Here is a 20,645-nt window from a genome sequence, read left to right as displayed (position 1 = left end):
TTCCTTCAATCTGTTTATATGGTGTATTACGTTGATTGATTTTCTTATGTTGAACCATCCTTGCATACCTGGAATAAATCCCACTTGGTCGTCGTGTATAATTCGTTTAATGTGTTGTTGAATATGATTAGCAAGTATTTTGTTAAGTATTTTTGCGTCTAGGTTCATTAGAGAAATTGGTCTGTAATTTTCCTTTCTTGTGGTGTCTTTGTTTGGCTTTGGTACTAGGGTAATGTTGGCATCATAGAAGGAGTTTGGCAATGTTCTTTCTGTTTTGATTTTTTGGAATACTTTCAGCAGGATTGGTGTTAGTTCTTTCTGGGATGTTTTGTAGAATTCACCTGTGAAGCCGTCTGGCCCTGAGCTCTTCTTAGTTGGGAGATTTTTAAAGACTTATTCTAGCTCTTCGATTATGATTCGTTTGTTAAGATCATCAATTTCTTCTTTCGTCAATATGGGCTGCTTATGTGTTTCTAGGAATTTGTCCATTTCCTCTAAATTGTCATATGTGTTGGAATATCGTTTTTCAAAGTATCCTCTTATGATAGTCTTTATTTCTGTGGGGTCAGTGGTAATATCGCATTTCTCATTTCTTATTTTGTGTATTTGCATCTTCTCTCTTTTTTTCTTTGTTAGTCTCGCTAAAGGTTTGTCAATTTTGTTGATCTTCTCAAAAAACCAGCTCTTGGTCTTGTTTATCTTTTCAAGTGCTTTCTTATGTTCTATTTCATTTAGTTCTGCTCTTATCTTTGTTATTTCCTTCCTTCTTCTTCCTGTTGGGTTACTGTGTTGTTGTTTTTCTAATTCCTTCAAATGTGCAGTTATTTTGTCAATTTTTGCTCTTTCTCCTTTTTTGATATATGAGTTTATGGCTATAAATTTCCCTCTCAGTACTGCTTTTGCTGCATTTTGGTATGTTGTGTTATCATTATCATTTGTTTCAAGGTAGTCATTGATTTCTTTTGAGATTTCCTCTTTGACCCACTGTTTTTCTAAGAGTGTGCTTCTTAATTTCCAAATCGTGGTGTGAAATCTGGGCCTCTGTCTCTTACAAATTTCCAGCTTCACTCCACTGTGGTCAGAGATATTTTTTTGTATGATTTCGATCTTTCTGAATTCATTAAGCCTTTCTTTGTGGCCTAGCATATGGTCTATCTTGGAGAATGATCCATGTGCACTTGAGAAAAATGTATATCCTGCTGTGTTTGGGTATAATGATCTATATATGTCTATTAGATCCAGCTCCTCCAATATACTGTTCAAATGTTTTCTTTCTTTAGTGATTCTCTTTTCAGATTTCTGTCCCGACTTGATAGTGGTGTATTAAAATCCCCCACTATAATTGTAGATGCATCTATTGTTTCACTTAGTTTTTCCAGCATTTGCTTCACGTATTTAGAGGCACCCTTGTTAGGAGCATAAATATTTATGATCGTTCGATCTTCCTGACAGATTTTCCCTTTCACTAAAATGTAGCATCCTTCTTTGTCTCTCACAATTGTTTCACATTTAAAGTCTATTTTGTCTCATATTAATACAGCTACTCCTGCCTTTCTTTGGTTATTGTTTGCTTGTATGATTGTTTTACAGCCATTCACTTTGAACCTTCATGAGTCTCTGGGTTTAAGATGTGTCTCTTGTAGACAGCATGAAGATGGGTCATATTTCCATATCCAATGTCCCAATCTGAATCTTTTGATAGGTGAGTTTAATCCATTGACATTCAGTGTTCTTACTTTCCAGGAATTATTTGTGTTAGCCATGTTTTGATTGGATTTGTGTTTGTCATATTTTGTTTGTATTTTTTTCCCTTCTATTTTTGTCTTTTTTGTTGCTGTTACACTCTCCTCCAACTCTGCCTGTCCTGCTTTTTCCTTTCTTCCTGCAGAAATCCCTTTAGAATTTCTTGAAGGGGAGGTCTCTTGTTGGTATACTCTTTCAGTTTCTGTTTATCTGTGAATATTTTGAACTCTCCATCCTGTTTGAATGCTAGTTTAGCTGGATAGAGTATTAATGGTTGGAAATTTTTTTCCTTTAGTACCTTGACTATATCATACCACTGCCTTCTTGCCTCCATGGTTTCAGATGAGAAATCAGCACTTAACCTTATGGAGCTTCCCTTGTATGTGATGGTTTTCTTTTCTCTTGCTGCTTTTAGAATTTTCTCTTTGTCTTGAGCATTGGACAATTTGACAAGTATATGTCTTGGGGTGGGCCTGTTGGGGTTTATGACCAGTCGAGTGTGCTGTGCTTCTTGGATATGTACATCTGTCTCTTTCAGTAGATTTGGGATGTTTTCAGCCATTATTTCCTGCAACACTCCTTCTGACCCCTTTCCCTTCTCTTCTCCTTCTGGAATGCCTATAATACGTATGTTTGAGCATTTTGCATTATCATTCAGGTCCCTAAGTCCTAGCTGGATTTTTTCTATCTTTTTATCGACTACTTCTATCTGTTTGATTTCCAATGCACTGTCTTCCACATCACTAATTCTCTGCTCTGCTTCTTCTAGTCTGCTGATATTTGCTGCAAATGTATTTTTGATTTCCTGAACTGTGGTGTTCATTTCCATCATATCTGTTATCTTTTTGCATATGTCTGAAATTTCCTCTCCAAGTGTTGTCTTCATGTTGTTAACCTCTTCCTTTACTTCATCAAACTTGTTGGTGATAAATGTTCTGAAATCTTTCATTGCTTGTGCTAAGTTCTGCTCCCCTTCCTGATTTTTAGTTTGTTGATTGGATTCAGGCATGTTTTCCTGATTACTGGTTTGGTTTGTAGATTTTTGTTGCTGTCTGGTCATTATTTTTTCTTTACGTGTTTAATCAGTTCCTCAGCTTCTTTGTCTAGTCTTGGAGATTAATTAGCTGTTGTTTTTGCCTAAGTGTTATATCTTTTCTTTGTCACTTTGTTCTTCTTATTCTAATTTCTTATTGCCAGTTAGGTTCACTTTAAAGGAAAGTATTAGTGCTGGGGAAAGGCAATTGTGTAAGCAAGGAAAAAGTGTAAAGTAGTATTGGTGATATATGTTAACAAAGCAACAATATGAGTTCTGGGAGGATGGAGGTTAGATTCATGCAAATTGTGTAGAGTTATAACCCTAGGTAGAGTACCTATAATGAGGTAGATGACTGAATATGGGAGGAATATGGTATGAACTAAAAAGCTGTTGTTTTTCGTGAGCAGAACTTCACAGAAGCTATGAAAGATCTCAGAACATTTATCACCGACAAATTTGATGAAGTAATGAAAGACGTTAACAACATGAAGACAACACTTGGAGGGGAAATTGCAGACATATGCAAAAAGATAACAGATATGATGGGAATGAACACCACAGTTCAAGAAATCAAAAATATATTTGCAGCCAATATCAGCAGGCTAGAAGAGGCAGAGCAGAGAATTAGTGATGTGGAAGACAGTACATCAGAAATCAAACAGATAGTGGAAGGGTCGAAAAAAAGGTAGAAAAATCAGCTAGGACTCAGGGACCTGAGTGACAATGCAAAAACGCTCAAACATACGTATTATAGGCATTCCAGAAGGAGAAAAGAAGGGAAAAGGGTCAGAAGGAGTGTTGCAGGAAATAATGGCTGAAAACTTCCCAAATCTACTGAAAGAGACAGATGTACATATCCAAGAAGCACAGCGCACTCCACTGGTCATAAACCCCAACAGGCCCACCCCAAGACATATACGTGTCAAATTATCAAATGCTGAAGACAAAGAGAAAATCCTAAATGCAGCAAGAGAAAAGAAAACCATCACATACAAGGGAAGCTCCATAAGGTTAAGTGCTGATTTCTCATCTGAAACCATGGAGGCAAGAAGGCAGTGGTATGATATAGTCAAGGTACTAAAGGTAAAACATTTCCAACCAAGAATACTCTATCCAGCTAAACTAGCATTCAAACATGATGGAGAGTTCAAAATATTCGCAGATAAACAGAAACTGATTCCACGTGAATACTGGATGCACTCCTCCTGCTTTCAGTTGTAGACACTCTAGGCTCCATGGTGTGGTGGTTGACCTTCTTCAACTCCATGTTAGCTGAGTGGGGTCAGTCCAATAAATCAAAGTGTAAAGAGTATACCAACAAGAAACCTCCCCTTTAAGAAATTCTAAAGGGAGTTCTGCAGGAAGAAAGGAAAAAACAGGACAGGCAGAGTTGGAGGAGAGTATAAGCACAACAAAAAAAGACAAAAATAGAAGGAAGAAAAAATACAAAATATGACAAACAGAAATCCAATCAAAATATGGCTAACACAAACAATTCCTTGAAAGTAATAACAGTGAATGTCAATGGATTAAACTCACCTATTAAAAGATTGAGACTGGGATATTGGATAAGAAAATATGACCCATCCTTTTGCTGTCTACGAGAGACACATCTTAGACCCAGAGACGCATGGAGATTGAAAGTGAATGGCTGGAAAACAATCATACAAGCAAACAATAACCAAAAAAAGGCAGGAGTAGCTATATTAATATGAGACAAATTAGACTTTAAATGTGAAACAATTGTGAGAGACAAAGAAGGATACTACATTTTAGTGAAAGGGAAAATCTGTCAAGAAGATCAAACAATCAAAAATATTTATGCTCCTAACAAGGGTGACTCCAAATACATGAGGCAAACACGGGAAAAACTAAGTGAAACAATAGATGCATCTACAATTATAGTGGGGGATTTTAATACACCACTATCAACTCTGGACAGAACACCTCAAAAGAGAATCACTAAAGAAACAAAACATTTGAACAGTATATTGGAGGAGCTGGATCTAATAGACATATATAGATCATTACACCCAAACACAGCAGGGTATACATTTTTCTCAAGCGCACATGGATCATTCTCCAAGATAGACCATATGCTAGGCCACAAAGAAAGGCTTAATGAATTCAGAAAGATAGAAATCATAGAAAACAATATCTCTGACCACAGTGGAGTCAAGCTGGAAATTTGCAAGAGACAGAGGCCCAGAACTCACCATGATTCAGAAATTAAACAGCACACTCTTAGAAAAACAGTGGGTCAAAGAGGAAATCTCAAAAGAAATCAATGACTACCTTGAAACAAATGATAATGATAACACAACATACCAAAATGCAGCAAAAGCAGTACTGAGAGGGAAATTTATAGCCATAAACTCATATATCAAAAAAGGAGAAAGAGCAAAAATTGACAAAATAACTGCACATTTGAAGGAATTAGAAAAACAACAACACAGTAACCCAACAGGAAGAAGAAGGAAGGAAATAACAAAGATAAGAGCAGAACTAAATGAAATAGAACATAAGAAAGCACTTGAAAAGATAAACAAGACCAAGAGCTGGTTTTTTGAGAAGATCAACAAAATTGACAAACCTTTAGCAAGACTAACAAAGAAAAAAAGAGAGAAGATGCAAATACACAAAATAAGAAATGAGAAATGCGATATCACCACTGACCCCACAGAAATAAAGACTATCATAAGAGGATACTTTGAAAAACTATATTCCAACAAAAATGGCAATTTAGAGGAAATGGACAAATTCCTAGAAACACATAAGCAACCCATATTGATGAAAGGAGAAATTGATGATCTTAACAAACCAATCACAATCAAAGAGATAGAATCAGTCATTAAAAATCTCCCAACTAAGAAGAGCCCAGGGCCAGACGGCTTCACAGGTGAATTCTACAAAACATTCCAGAAAGAACTAACACCAATCCTGCTGAAACTATTCCACAAAATTGAAACAGAAGGAACATTGCCAAACTCCTTCTATGATGCCAACATTACCCTAGTACCAAAGCCAAACAGACACCACAAGAAAGGAAAATTACAAACTGATATCTCTAATGAACCTTGATGCAAAAATACTTAACAAAATACTTGCTAATCGTATTCAACAACAAATTAAATGAATTATACACCACGACCAAGTGGGATTTATTCCAGGTATGCAAGGATGGTTCAACATAAGAAAATCAATCAATGAAAAACACCATATTAACAGATCGAAGGAAAGAAATCACATGATTATATCTATAGATGCAGAAAAAGCATTTGACAAAATACAGCACACTTTCCTGATAAAAACATTTCAAGAGATCGGAATACAAGGAAACTTTTTGAACATGATAGAGAGTATATATGAAAAACCTACAGCCAACATTGTTTACAATGGAGAAATCCTAAAATCCTTCCCTCTAAACTCAGGAACAAGACAAGGATGCCCATTGCCTCTGCTCCTATTTAACATTGTCTTAGAAGTACTTGCTCGAGCACTGAGGCAAGAATCAGATATAAAAGACATTCAAATTGGAAAGGAGGCCGTCAAAATTTCATTATTTGCAGATGACATGATCCTATACATAGAAAACCCTGAGATATCTACAACAAAGCTACTAGAACTCAAATATGAGATTAGTAAAGTCGCAGGTTATAAGATCAATGCGCAAAAATCAGTAGCATTTCTTTACACCAATAATTAGCAAGATCAGGAGGAAATCAAGAAACATATACCATTCACAATAGTAAATAAAAAAATCAAATACTTAGGAATAAATTTAACTAAAGAGGTAAAAAACTTGTACACCGAGAACTACACAAGACTGCTCAAGGAAATCAAAGAAGACCTAAATAAATGGAAGAATATTCCTTGTTCATGGATAGGAAGACTGAATATTATTAAGATGTCTATGCTACCAAAACTGATCTACACATTCAATGCAATCTCAATAAAAATCAACACAGCCTTCTTTAAGGAACTGGAAAAACTAACTATGAAATTTATTTGGAATGGAAAGAGGCCCTGAATAGCCAAAGACATTGAAAAAGAAACAAGAAATTGGAGGAATCACACTACCTGACTTCAAAACATACTACAAAGGTACAGTAGTGAAAACAGCATGGTATTGGCATAAGGACAGACACACAGACCAATGGAATCAAATTGAAAGCTCTGATATAGAACCTCACATATATAGCCATATAATATTCGATAAAGCCACCAAACCCTCTCAACTAGGAGAGAGTGGCCTATTCAACAAATGGTGCCTGGAGAACTGGATAGCCATATTTAGAAGAATGAAAGAGGATTACCATCTCACACCTTATACAAAGATCAACTCAAGATGGATCAAAGACCTAAATATAAGAGCCAAGACCATAAAAACCTTGGAAAGCAGTGTAGGGAAACATCTACAGGACCTTGTAATAGGAAATGGCTTCATGAATATCACACCAAAAGCACGAGCAGCAAAAGAACTAATAGATAAATGGGACTTCCTCAAAATTAAAGCCTTCTGCACCTCAAAGGAGTTTGTCAAGAAAGTAAAAAGGGAGCCCACACAGTGGGAGAAAATATTTGGCAACCATATATCTGATAAGAAACTTATAACTTGCATATATAAAGAACGTCTATATCTTGAAAATAAAAAGATAAACAACCCATTTAAAAAATGGGAAAAAGATTTAAACAGACACTTCTCCAAAGAAGAAATACAAATGGCTAAAAAGCACATGAAAAAATGCTCCAAATCTCTAGCTATCAGGGAAATGCAAATCAAAACTACAATGAGATACCATCTTACTCCCATAAGATTGGCAGCCATGAAAAAAACAGAAGAATGCAAATGCTAGAGAGGATGTGAAGAAAGAGGAACAATCATCCACTGCTGGTGGGAATGCAGAAGGATCCAACCATTCTGGAGGATAGTTTGGCGGTTTCTCAAAAAGCTAACCATAGATTTGCCATATGACCCAGCAATACCATTGCTGGGTATATACCCAGCAGAACTGAAAAGAAGGACACAAACCGACATATGTACACCAATGTTCATAGCAGCATTGTTCACTATCACCAAAAGTTGGAATCAATGCAAATGCCCATCACCAGATGAGTCCATCAACAAAATGTGGTATATACACACAATGGAATACTACTCGGCTGTAAGAACAAATACACTACAAACACATGTGATAACATGGATGAATCTTGAGAACCTTATGATGAGTGAAGCAACCCAGGCATTGAAGGACAGATTCTACATGACCTCAATGATATCAAATAAACAAGCTGCCTCAGAGAGCTAGAGACTGGAAAATAGGCTTACAGGAAATTGGGGGGTGGAGGAAGGATGTGAGCCAACATCTGCAGGGGTGGAATCTATGATGAGCTGGCAGTAAGTATGAATACAAAGAAGAGATAAAATGGGGGCAAGGGGTTGCCTTTGGGTGGGGCTTTGTGGGTTTGAGGGGGGCTGGGGATGGGCGGATGGGTAATATTGCCCACAAAATTGGGGGGAGGGAGGGGCAACATACAAACATAGGAGAGTGTCAGGTGTTGGTTGAGAATAAAATGCTGAGAAAATTGTATCAAAATATAATTAGGAGGGTTACCTGTTTAGGATGCTCAGAGGGGATGGTCTGATGCGGGACAGACTCCTGGGGAATGTTGGAATGCTCATTTTGTCAGGGTGGGTTGTACCATTGGGTAGAGACTCAAGAAGTGAAAGTTGGGGTGGACCCATATCCTGGGGAGGACTAATGCCATCAAATAGAGAGAACTGTTTCTCTTGAGAGAAAGGTGGCTCCCAGGGCATTAGGGCAGTTGAGCAAGTCAGGCCCTCAACACTGTTGCAAGTATCTCTGGATGTGGCTCCTCAGGAAATGGAGATTGGCTGTCACTGTGGGCCCCAAGGGGAGGGGAAAATGGATGTTGAATGGATGGAACCAAGGTAAATGTGGGGGCAAGAGAGGAGTTTCGCGAGAGTACACGTGGATGAATATAAAACATGTAATATTACACCAAAAACATATAGAGGACGACAGACTAACAATGTAAACCATAATGTAAAACATAGGATAACTAAAAAATTTAGAAAACTGTATATCCTAAAGTATGGATCACATTGTAAGCACTGATGTCTCCTTGTTTGAAAGCTATTGTTTTGGAGTCTGTACATCAGTTTCAGTAAATACGATATGAATAACTTAAAACATTATCGCTGTGGAAGGGAATAGGTTTTATGGTGGATGTGTGGGAGTACTGCATATTGTATATATGAATTACTGTGGTCTAGGGCTCTTGTGAAGAGAAGTTCAATAATAGGGAAAAAAGAAAAAAGAAAAAGATAGGATGCAGAATTTTTCCAAGTCAATACGTATTCTATATCTAACCTTTAAACCCACTGCTCTATGCCATTTTACTAGTAAGGGATCCTTACATTATATTGGGCTTCAATTTTCAGGAAGTTTTGGATCACAGAGTGGTTCAACAATGGCAGCAGAGGAATACTGGTATAGGATACTATTGACAGGTTATATATGGCTGACAGGGAGCTATACAGGGCATATGTCCAGGGTGCATGGTAATGTTTGGATATACTCATAGTGGCAACAATTAAAAACTACAGCTGGGGGGGGTACTGGGTTCCTGGCCAGAGGTGCTCTGTCGTGGTCACTAGGGGGGCAGTGGCAGGCCCCCAGGTGCAGCGGCAAGGACCGAGAAGGAATAAGGGTCCAACAGTGAGCCCCTGATACTAATGACTATGCTTGTGAGCCTATATGCCTGAAATAAGAACAAGGCCTAGAGCAGCACTGTGCCTGTGAATTTCCTCCTGACAGCCTTTATGTTACTCAAATGTGACCAGTCTCGAAGCCAAACTCAGCATGTAAATGCAATGCCTTCCCCCCAGCATGTGACATGACACCCGGGGATGAGCCTCCCTGGCACCGAGGGATCACTATCAACTACCAACTGATGATGCAACTGGAAAATGACCTTGAATTGAAGGTTCAATCCGGTTCTAGCAGAATATCCCTGTCTACATATAATAACATGACTTTAAAATGCTGTTTGACCTAATGTAAGGGGGAAACGGAAAGGAGAAATGAATTTATATGGCTACGAGTCTCTAAAAACGAGTCTGTAGGCTTTCAGAAGGATTGCCCTTAAGCACAACTGAGCAGAGTCTAAGAGACAGATAAAGTAGATACAACCCCAGGTATTGGTTCCTTTGAGGGCTAAAGAGACCCACGCACTCTATGGCCATGGCAGATGGGGTTCACTGCCATGGCAGATGGCCCTTCTTTGGAGCTGGTGTTTCTGCGTGATCGAACTGGACTCAGATGGAATCTCTTTTCATAAGACTTTCATTCTACTTTACTGGAATTGTAGTTGGTGTTGGGGTTTAAGATATATTTAGGGGATTTGAATCTCTGGACTGACAACATGATAGCCAGGCCCTGAGCCTCAACAGACTTCAGCTCCTACAATCTGATTTATTGGACTCACCTCACTCAGCTAAGATGGAGTTGAAGAAGGACAACCACCACACCATGGAGCCTAGAGTACCTACAACTGAAAGCAGGAGGATTGCATCCAGTATCCATGTGGAATCTGAGCCTCCTCTTGACATAGAGATGCCACGGACATAACCAATCCAAGGTCCACAGAGAAAAGGTGGCATTGGAGTGGAGTGGGAAAAGTGGACATGGTGGCTGATATGGGTATGGGGAATGGCAGGAAGAGATGAGATGTGGAGGTGCCTTTGGGACTTAGATTTGCCCTGGATGGTGCTGCAGGGGCAATCACCAGACATTGTAAATCCTCCCAGGGCCCACTGGATGGAATGTGGGAGAGCATGGGCCATGATGTGGACCTTTGACCATGAGGTGCAGAGATTCCCAGAGATGTACTTACCAAATGCAATGGATGTATCATGATGATGGGAGTGAGTGTTGGTGGGGGGGGAGTGGTGGGGTGGGGGTGGTGGGGTTGAATGGGACCTCATATTGTTTTTTTAATGTAATATTTTTACAAAATTAATTTAAAAAATTTATAAAAAATAATAAAAAAATAAAAAGAGTGGATACCAGACAGAAAACAAAGCAAAGGTATTAGATATTAAGAGTTAGACACTTTGCAGATCCAAGAAAGGGAGGTGTAATATAGGAGAGATAGTAGATGATGGAGGATATCAAGATGTAGGGGAAAGGGGATAGTGTAGATAGCCAAAATCTATTCACACAGAAATGAGGCAGTGGAGGATGAGGAAACCCAGCAAATGTGAGGTGTTTCCTGCAGCACCTATTGTATAGCTAAGATAGAATAGAATAAGAAGAAGATGGAGGACAAGAGAGAGAGGGAAAAAAAAAGACTTTGGGGGATACGCTGGGAGAAAAGACTAGGGGATAATGCAATGCCAGGAATCAGAACATTAAAAAAATAAAAAACAAAACAAAACAAAACAAAAAAGAATAAACGCAAATGTTGAGGGTTAGGACCTTCAAGGACCTCAGATGGACCTCAGGGCATGGTGGATTCAGGGATGGAAAGTCTGAGATATTGAGGACTCAAGAGGTGTGAGTGTCTGGGGTGTGGGCCACCAGGGTCCAGGGGACTCAGACTTGGCAACGTCAAGTCCAGTTAACAGGAAGCCTGGGAGCACCACAGTGCATCACAGCCTTCAGGGATCCCCGCAGCTGGGTTCCAGCCCTATGGGTGAGGTTACATCCACAAGCTCTATCCTGTGTTCTGTACCCTACAATTCACTCACTCATTAGGGTCTATTGTGTGGCTATATGACCAATTGACTTCAGGAACTCTCCCACCCTGTGATCCCCCAGAACGACCACCTGGGGGGCCTCTAGGTTGCAGCCAATTTAATGACTCAGATCAATAGTCAGGTCCAGGGGAAGGGCTCCAGCCAGGAATGCTAATAAGAGAGTCCAAACCTGAAATTCCCACACTTCGCAAAATATTCCCCTAATCAGCTTCCAAACGTCTCCCACCCTACCAGATCCTGGTGGCATCTCTTTATTGCTATCACTTCAAGACCACTGTAGATCAGTAGCCAGGCTTGGGGGGGCCGTGGCTCTAGGCGGAAGCACTATTGTTTGTGTCTGCAATCAAAAATTCCCCCTGCTTTGCCATAAAACTCCCGTCTGTCTGCCCAAATCGGTCTGCAAGCGCCTCCCGTCCTATCAACCCCCCAATAGGCCGCCCAGGGCCTATGAATTCCCCAGTACTGCAGAGCCTCCAGCACCTGATGCCATGACTCCGCCCACCCAAGGAGGGAACTTTCCGTGCCCAGCTGGGAACTCCGTGTATATTTTATAGACGTATCCTCTCTGTTACCTTCCCACCAAATCAATGTCCAGACATCTCCCGACCAGCAAAAATCCCAAACTGTTCCTAAATTTTTGAGTAAATATTTTATGGAAAGATAAAAGGCATGTGGAAAAGTACACAAATCATAAATATAAGCCCCCATAAATTTTTACAAATATGGAGAGCCACATGACACCAATTCCACATCAAGAACCTGAGCTATGAGTGAGGTGGCCTACATGCCTCCTAACAATCACAAAGATAAGCAGTATCTTACTTAACCTATAAATCCATATCAGTACATACATTCATGCTGTGAGAATCTGTAATCTCATCTTTCTTGTAGATTTACACTGAACAGTTGTGATGCTTAAATTCATGTGTCAACTTGGCTAGATTATGTAGTCCAGTTGTTTGGTCAAGTAAGCACTGGCCTGACAGTTACTGTGAGGACATTTCACGGATTTAAATCATCTGTAAGTTGATTGCATCTATGACTAAATACATCTACAAATTAAGGGGATTGCTTTGACAGTGAGAGAAGTCTTATCCAATGAGTTGAAGGCCTTAAAAGGAGAGATGATGATTTCAGCAATCAAAAGAAGAATTTCCATCTCCACTTGAGCCAGGCAGCTTCTCCTCAGGAATTCATCAAAAACCTTTATTGGAGTGCTCAGCTTGTGACCTGCCCCACAGAATTTGTACTTACCTATCCTCACAGTCATGTGAGACAATTTGTATAATAAATCTTATAATAGTTACCTTACATAATATATATTATACATTTTTGCTTCTATTTCCCCAGAGAATTCTTGATTAACTCAAGAACGCTACGTTCTATAGTGAGAAGCCTTTCATTATATACTGATGTAATATATCATAACATATTGAAAACATATATGCTATATTGCTGAACATTCAATTATAATATACATTATATGTATATATCCACACACAAACACAGACACACATGCATCCATAAATATGTATATCATAATTTAGGTATCCATTGTGCTCTTAAACACCAATTGATTATTTCTCACTTTGTCTATTAGAAAGCCATTTATATGAACCTTCTTGTTCAGATGTTTTCATGAACATATCTGCATTTTTCTAAGGATAATTAGAAGTAGATATAACCAGTCATATAACATGCATATGTTTAGTTTTGGGAGAGATGGTAAACCACTATGCACTCAGAATGGCTGCAGAGAATTAAAGGATGCAGCACTGTGCTCAGTTAATAGACAGTTGTTTGGAACTCAAATTAAAGTAGACAGTATGCAAGCACTCCTCCAGAAAAATTGAACATTTTGGTATCCAAAAGATAACTGGTGGTATATCAGATAAGTAGAGCTTTTGTAAATGTGTGCTTCAGTGTTGATGCATACAAGGAAAAATGATAGAAAAATTCAAGAGGTATCTCACTTCCTGTAGGACTAAAGTATTTGATGTTCATTTTCTCTACAAAAATGCCTCAATTCATATGACATTCAATTATTTGCTCTGTAAATCCTTGGTAAGCAATAAAGGAGGTGATGATGTGTCTAATACAATACCTTCCATTACCTTACAGTCCAAGCATATTAAGTAGAGAGTTAAAGAGGAATAAACCTGCTGAACTTTCAGTTGAGGGGATGATTGTAGAGTAATGTTCAGACAAACCAGAGCCTTAATCCAACTATGTTATAATACAAAGTTGGGGGCAACTGAGAAATTAACCTGGTTTCATCTAAGCTACTAAGTAAAATTCTGTAATATAATTGATTCTTTTAAACTAGTAATTCATATTTGGTGATTAGAAAATATTACAACAATCTCTAAAACTCAAGAGCCCTTATGAACACCCCAGGATGATACTTTATTTAATGTGGCAGTTAGTGAAATCTGCCTGAAATGTGCATAAGCATTACCTGTGGGCCTCCAAGCTTACTTTGAAATCTCTTAGCTCTAATGACTTTTTTGCATTTCATGTTTCCCCCTTTTGGAAAACAAAATATTAAAACCCCAACCTGAGGAGATCTGCTATGTTCTCAAATAGAATGGCAAGAATCTCTAGAGTACACAGAGAGTACTTAAGAAAAGAAATCAGATCAATATACCAAGCCTTCAGTATTAATGCTTGTAATTCTGAACCTTATCCTTATACAATTGAAAATATTTCCTAAGAGTTACATCCTGAAATCTTCCTTGTTAATTAATTGTGGCCTAACTCTAAGTCAACTTGACCAAATAAACTTACTACTTTCCCTCAAGCATGGATGATGACTCCTAGGGATAAGCCTCCCTGGGGCTGAGGGATTAGTACCAGGTATCAACCAATGATACATTTGGAAAAAAGACCTAACAGTCTAAAGGTATTGATATTTCTCAGTTTAAATAAGGCGTAGTCCTCTTATCTCCAAGAGCATCTTTTTAGCCTCCTCATTTACAATATATTTATATAAACTGTTCCCCTAAATTCTTTGAGAAGCACATCAATGTATAAGTTTTCTTCAGATATCATACTTAATTTATATTACCAAGGAAGAGAATGAAGTTGTTTTATTCACCACACTTTTTAATTCTCCAGTTTTCTTTTCTCCTTCCTGGTGTTCCAATATTCCTTATTTTATCTTTTCATTTCAGTTTATATTCTTTCTTAAGCCACTCATGTATGATAGGCCTGCTGGTGCCACATTCTACTGGACTTACTTCATGTGAGAATGTCTTGGTTTCCCATTATTTCTAAAAGATATTTTTACTGGATAAAGAATACATTGTTGGCAGCTAGCTTCTGTTTTCACTTTTAAAATGTTGTAATAATTTTTTCTGGCCTCCAAAATTTCTAAGGATAAATTCACTCTCATTTATATAGTGTTAGACTTATAAAAGAAGTGCTGATTCACTCTTGCTTCTTCAAAAATATTTTCTTTGTTTTAGTTTTGAGAATTTCATTATGGAAACTGTGAATGTCAATGTGGATTTCTTGAATTTATTCTATTTAATGTTTGCTAAGCTTCTTTTGTCTATTTTTTTAGAAATTATGGAAGTTTTAATGATTATGTACATGACAGTTTGAAGATTTTGTGAATCCCAGAAAGCATCATGTTCTTGGAACTAATCCATTCTGGTGAGTGTAGGATATTTTGATTGCATTAGAGTCAGTTTTGATTCAATCATTTATGATTATATCATTCTAGGGCCTATGATTGGAGTATGTTGGTGAGGCATAACTTAGATTAGGTCTCCACACTTTTGTTGGACTCATATAAATTTAGACTTGAAAGCAAAATCACACAAAGGCAACTGCCCTTTTCACCCTGTCAGGTGACAACAGACAGAATCCAGGATCTCCTACAGCCTCTCTCTGTCAGAGAGACAGAGAAACCATAAGAGGCTGATAGGGAGGTCTGAGGCTGGACTATGCAGAACGCAGAGGCAAGAGGCCCCTGAAAGGTTAGGCACATGGAGCAGCTCAAAGCTGAAGAGACAGAGCACTGCTTTGGGCTTGATTGCCCACAGATGAGTTCAGGGAGAAAAAGAGTCTGGAGGAGAAGGTGGAGAAAGACTAGCAGAGACACTGTTTTACCTTGCCATATGGCAGGAGTCCATGATCACCAGCAGCCAAATTTTGTGAGACAGTGTCTGTGATGATGTCTTGACTTGGACATTTTTATAGCCTCAGAAATATAAGATTTTACCCTAATAAATTCCTAAAATAGAAGTCAAACCATTACTGGTATTTTGCTTATGCATATTTAGCAAACTAAAATACATACTTAAATAGTTTTTCAGCCCAAACCTTTTCTACTCTCCTTCCAAGACTCTGTGACATGAATAGTATACCATTCATTAGAGTTCAGAAGAACTTAGAGCTTAATAAATTTTATCATCTTATTTCCTCTCTGTTGTTCACATAACATAATTTCTATGACTTTATCGGAACTTCACTAATTCTTTACCCTGTCCCATCTTTCTTTACAATTGTGTTAACTTGTTGAGTTTTTGGTTTCTTTAATATATATTCATGTTCCAACTTACCTTTTGCTATTCCCTTAGAGATTTCCTTTATTTGCTGAAAATCTATTTTTATTATCTGAGATTATCTATTTTAATATATTTAAATCATATTAATAGATTATATGACATGTGGTTTAGAATCACCAGTGAATTTAAAATAATTTATGATTGATATGTTAAAGATTATAATGGAAAAAGACAAAAACAAGATCAATTCAGTAAAGTAAGCACAGAGAATGAAATTCTAATAAAGAATAATCAAAGGTAATGCTAGTAATTAAATTGCTTTACAGAAACAATTCCTTTGAGCAGTTAAGCAATAGACTGAACATGCCTGAGGTAACAATCAGTAATACTGACAGTTTATGAATAGAATTTCCCCAATACAAAATACAAAGAGACAATAGTTTAAAAATCTGTGTTTTCCTCAGGAATTTTTTTATCTGTAAACCTACAACTTCTGTAAAAAAATTAGCCCCAGCATGTCTCAGCAATGTGGATCAATTTCAAAAGGTGAAACATGGGGGTAATTGGTATATAAGAAAGAGAAAGCAAACAGCAGAGAAGAAAAAATATTTATAATAATTATGGTCATAAAGTCTCTAAAATTAATGACTGAAGAAAAAGGACAAAATTAGCAACCTCTGAGAATGAAAATCAGAATAATTATTAGAAAACTTGAACTAGACATTTTATGTTCAAACTTCAGAAATTTGAAAAGAACACAATCTTGGAATAAATAATAGAGGAAGAAAAATCTTTATGACAGAGGAATAAGAAGACAAATTTCATGTGAGTTGTTAAAAACTAGTTTAGTAAAATAAGAGTAGAGTAGAAGCATTGAAGGTAAAAAAAGTCAAGAAAAAATAAGAAACTCGAATGTTACATCCAGTGAAATGAACTTTCAAGGTGAAAGACAAGCAAACGATTTTTCAAAGAAATGAAAATTGTGTGAATTCACTCTCAGTGGTTCTACTCTGAAGACGTGTAAACAGAAATTCTACAGAGTGAAGGAGAATGATATAGGCCAGAAATATGAGTCTACATAGACAAAGGAAGAGCATTAGAAAACCAGTGAATGAAAATAAAAAGATAGTTACTCCTAATTTTCTGAATTAAAAAGAGAAATATGTTTAAAGAAATAATGTATTGAATGGTTGTAGAACTAATAAAAGTGAAATAAAAGACATCATTTTTGGAGGGATGGAAGAGAAGAATTGGAAATCCTCTGTTTTAAGGCACCTGCCTTATCCCTGAAGGGATATAGATTTCTTTGGAAGTAGACATCAATTAGTTGTAAAAGTATATTGAAAACTCTAAGGTATACTGCTAGCTTTAAAAATGTATGATGAAAAACAGGAGGCAAAATGGCATCAGTTTAAGTGGGCATGCACTACCTCTCTCACACACACAAAAAAAATGGCTGAGAAGGGTCAAGATCCTGTCTAAGTGAGCTGTATTGGGAATACGCAGAGCAGGAGGTTTCAGGGCGTAGATCTGGAGGGAACAGGACAAAAAGATAAAAGCCCAAGGGAAAACTGTGAAGTTCTCAAATGGTGGCTGGAAATGGTGGATGGCTAAGCCTCACCCTCAAGGCAAAAATCTGTGATTTTTCCCTTGACTCCCTCCAGCAACCAAGTGAGAGCAAGTGTTCTCTGGGAGTATGAGGGTTCTGGTGAAGGGTGGAGAAGGGTTTCCTTTCTGTGGGTTTGGTTACCTCAACCCCCTTTCAAATTTAGGGAGCATACTAGGTGGCAAGAGTTGGCCTGAGATGAGGAGAGAGGCAAATCTGCTCAAGCATCTTGATTTACCTAAGTGAACTGGGAGAGAGAAGCTTGGACTGGGAGAAGATGGGGCCAAGCAATTGAGTGCTCCAGTGCTGAAAAGTATCAACATTCCAACTCCCCTAAGGAAGGTAGGAGTAGGAAGTGCTTAATAACCTTCCAAGACCCTATTTATGGTCAATAATGGCCAGAGAACCAGATTAGGCACAAATATATGGAAGTTAAAAAACACTCTCACACAAACAGTGGGTCAAGGAGAAAATTTCAAAAGAAATCAGTAACTACACTGAAATGAATGAAAATGACAACTCAACATATTCCCAAGCACAATGGCAAAGACCACCAGAGAAGGATGATCCAATGATGAGCCCTTGATACTGATGACTGTGCTTACAAGCCTGTGTGCCTGAAAATATGAACTAGGCCTAGAGCTGCAGGGTGCCTAAGAGTTACCTCCTGAGAGCCTCTTTGTTGCTCAATTGTTGCACTCTCTAAGCTAAACTCAGTCTGTAAATGCTTTACCTTCCCCCCAGCATGGAACAGGACTCCCAGGATGAGTTTCCCTGGTGCCAAGGAATTACTGCAAATCACTAACTGGGGATGCAACTAGAAAGAGACCTTGGATAAAAGGATCAACTCAGACCAGCAGAATACCTCAGTCCACATGTAGGATCATATGTTAAAAATTGCTTTTTGACCTTGAATAAAAGAGGGAAATGGCAATGACAAATGAGTTTATGTGGTTAAGAGTCTTCAAAAAAGAGTTGGGAAGTCATCAGAGGGGTTGTGCTTATGCATGCCTCAGTAAGACCCCAGAGACAGCCAAGGTAGATACATCCCAGGCACTGGTTCTCCTGAGGGTTGCAGAGACCCACAAGTTCTATGGTCATGGCAGATGGCTCTGGGGTTCATTGCCATGTCAGTGGGATTTGTGTTCCTGAGTGTGTTGCAGTCGGACTCAGATATGACCTTTCTACACTTTTACTGAACCGATGATTGGTGCTTCTGAATGTACTGTCCACATGCCAGCTGGGCCCTGAGCCTCAGCAAAGTTGCAACTATTCTCTGGTTTGTTGGACTTACCCACATCAGCTAACAGGGAGGTGAAGATGGTCAAACACCACACCAGGGAACCAATAGTGCCTACAACTGCAAGCAGGAGAATTTTATCCATCATCCATGTGGGATCTGAGCCCCCTCTTGATATAGAGGTGGAGTGGACATCACCATCCCAGGGTCCACAGGATGGAGGAATAAAATATGGATTAGACTCGACTTACTGATATTCTACTATAGAATTATTGTGAGTAGTAATGGAAGAAATTGTAACATTGATGAGGAGAAAGTGGCCACGGTAGTTGCTGAGGTCAGGGACAGGGAAGAAGCCATGTGATGTGGGGGCATTTCTGGACTTGGAGATGTCTTAAATGATATTTCAGGGATGGATGATGGACATTATGCATCCTGTCATAACAGGGTACTGGAGAGTGTAAACTACAATGTAAACTATAATCCCTGTAGTACAGCAGTGATCCCAAATGTATTCACCAAAGGCAATGAATGTGCCACAATGATGAAAGAGGTTGTTGAGGTGGAAGGAGTGGGGTGAGGGCATGGGGGATATAAGGGAACATCATATTTTTTAATGTAACAGTTTTTGTGATTTATATATCTTCAAAAATATACAATTAAAAATGGTGGAGGTGGGGGGTGGTGTGTGGGGTATATGGGAACCTCTTATATTTTTTAATGTAACTTTTTTGTGATCTATTAACTTTTTTAAAAGATAATTAAAAAGTCAAATAAAATAAATAAAAAACTAAACTAAAAAAAAAAACCTATGAGATGTTGGAAAAGCTGTACTGAGAGGGCAATGCAGAGTCATAAATGCATATATCAAAAAAGAAGAGAGAAGTGGACTTGGCCCAGTGGTTAGGGGCATCTGTCTACCACATGGGAGGTCTGCAATTCAAACCCCGGGCCTCCTTGACCTGTGTGCAGCTGGCCCATGCGCAGTGCTGATGTGCTCAAGGAATGCCCTGTGAAGCAGGGGTGTCCCCACATAGGGGAGCCCAACATGCAAGGAGTATGCCCTGTAAGGAGAGCTGCCCAGTGTGAAAGAAAGTGCAACCTGCCCAGGAATGGTGCTGCCCACATGGAGAGCTGACACAACGTGATGATGCAACTAAAAGAAACACAGATTCCCATGCCGCTGACAACAACAGAAGTGGACAAAGAAGATGCAGCAAATAGACACAGAGAACAGACAACCAGGGTGGGGGGAAGGGGAGAGAAATAAAAAAAAAATAAATAAATCTTAAAAAAAAAAAAAGAAATACCTAAAATTGAAGATCTAACTGCATATCGAGAGGAATTAGAAAAAGAACAACAAAGTAATTCCAAAGAAATTAGGAAAAGGAAATAACAAAGATTAGAGAAGAACTAAATGAAATAGAAAAATTTTAAAAGCACTAGAAAAAATAAAAACAAAAGCTGGTTCTTCAAGATGACCAATAAAATTGACAAACCACTATCTAGACCAACAAAGACAAAATGAGAGAAGGCACAAATACAGAAAACAAGAAATGAAGAAAGGGATATTATCACTGAACTCACAGAAATAAAGAGTATCATACAAACATATTTTTAAAATTATATGCTAACAAGAAGTATCATTTAGAGGAAATGGACAAATTCCCAGAAACACACAACCAGCCTACACTGGCAAGGGAAGAAATTGATGAACTCAA

The sequence above is a fragment of the Dasypus novemcinctus genome, chromosome 30, assembly GCF_030445035.2.
Source record: "Dasypus novemcinctus isolate mDasNov1 chromosome 30, mDasNov1.1.hap2, whole genome shotgun sequence".
Lineage (NCBI taxonomy): Eukaryota > Metazoa > Chordata > Mammalia > Cingulata > Dasypodidae > Dasypus > Dasypus novemcinctus.
The sequence above is the reverse complement of the archived record's forward strand: the minus strand, read 5'-3'. Positions refer to the sequence as shown.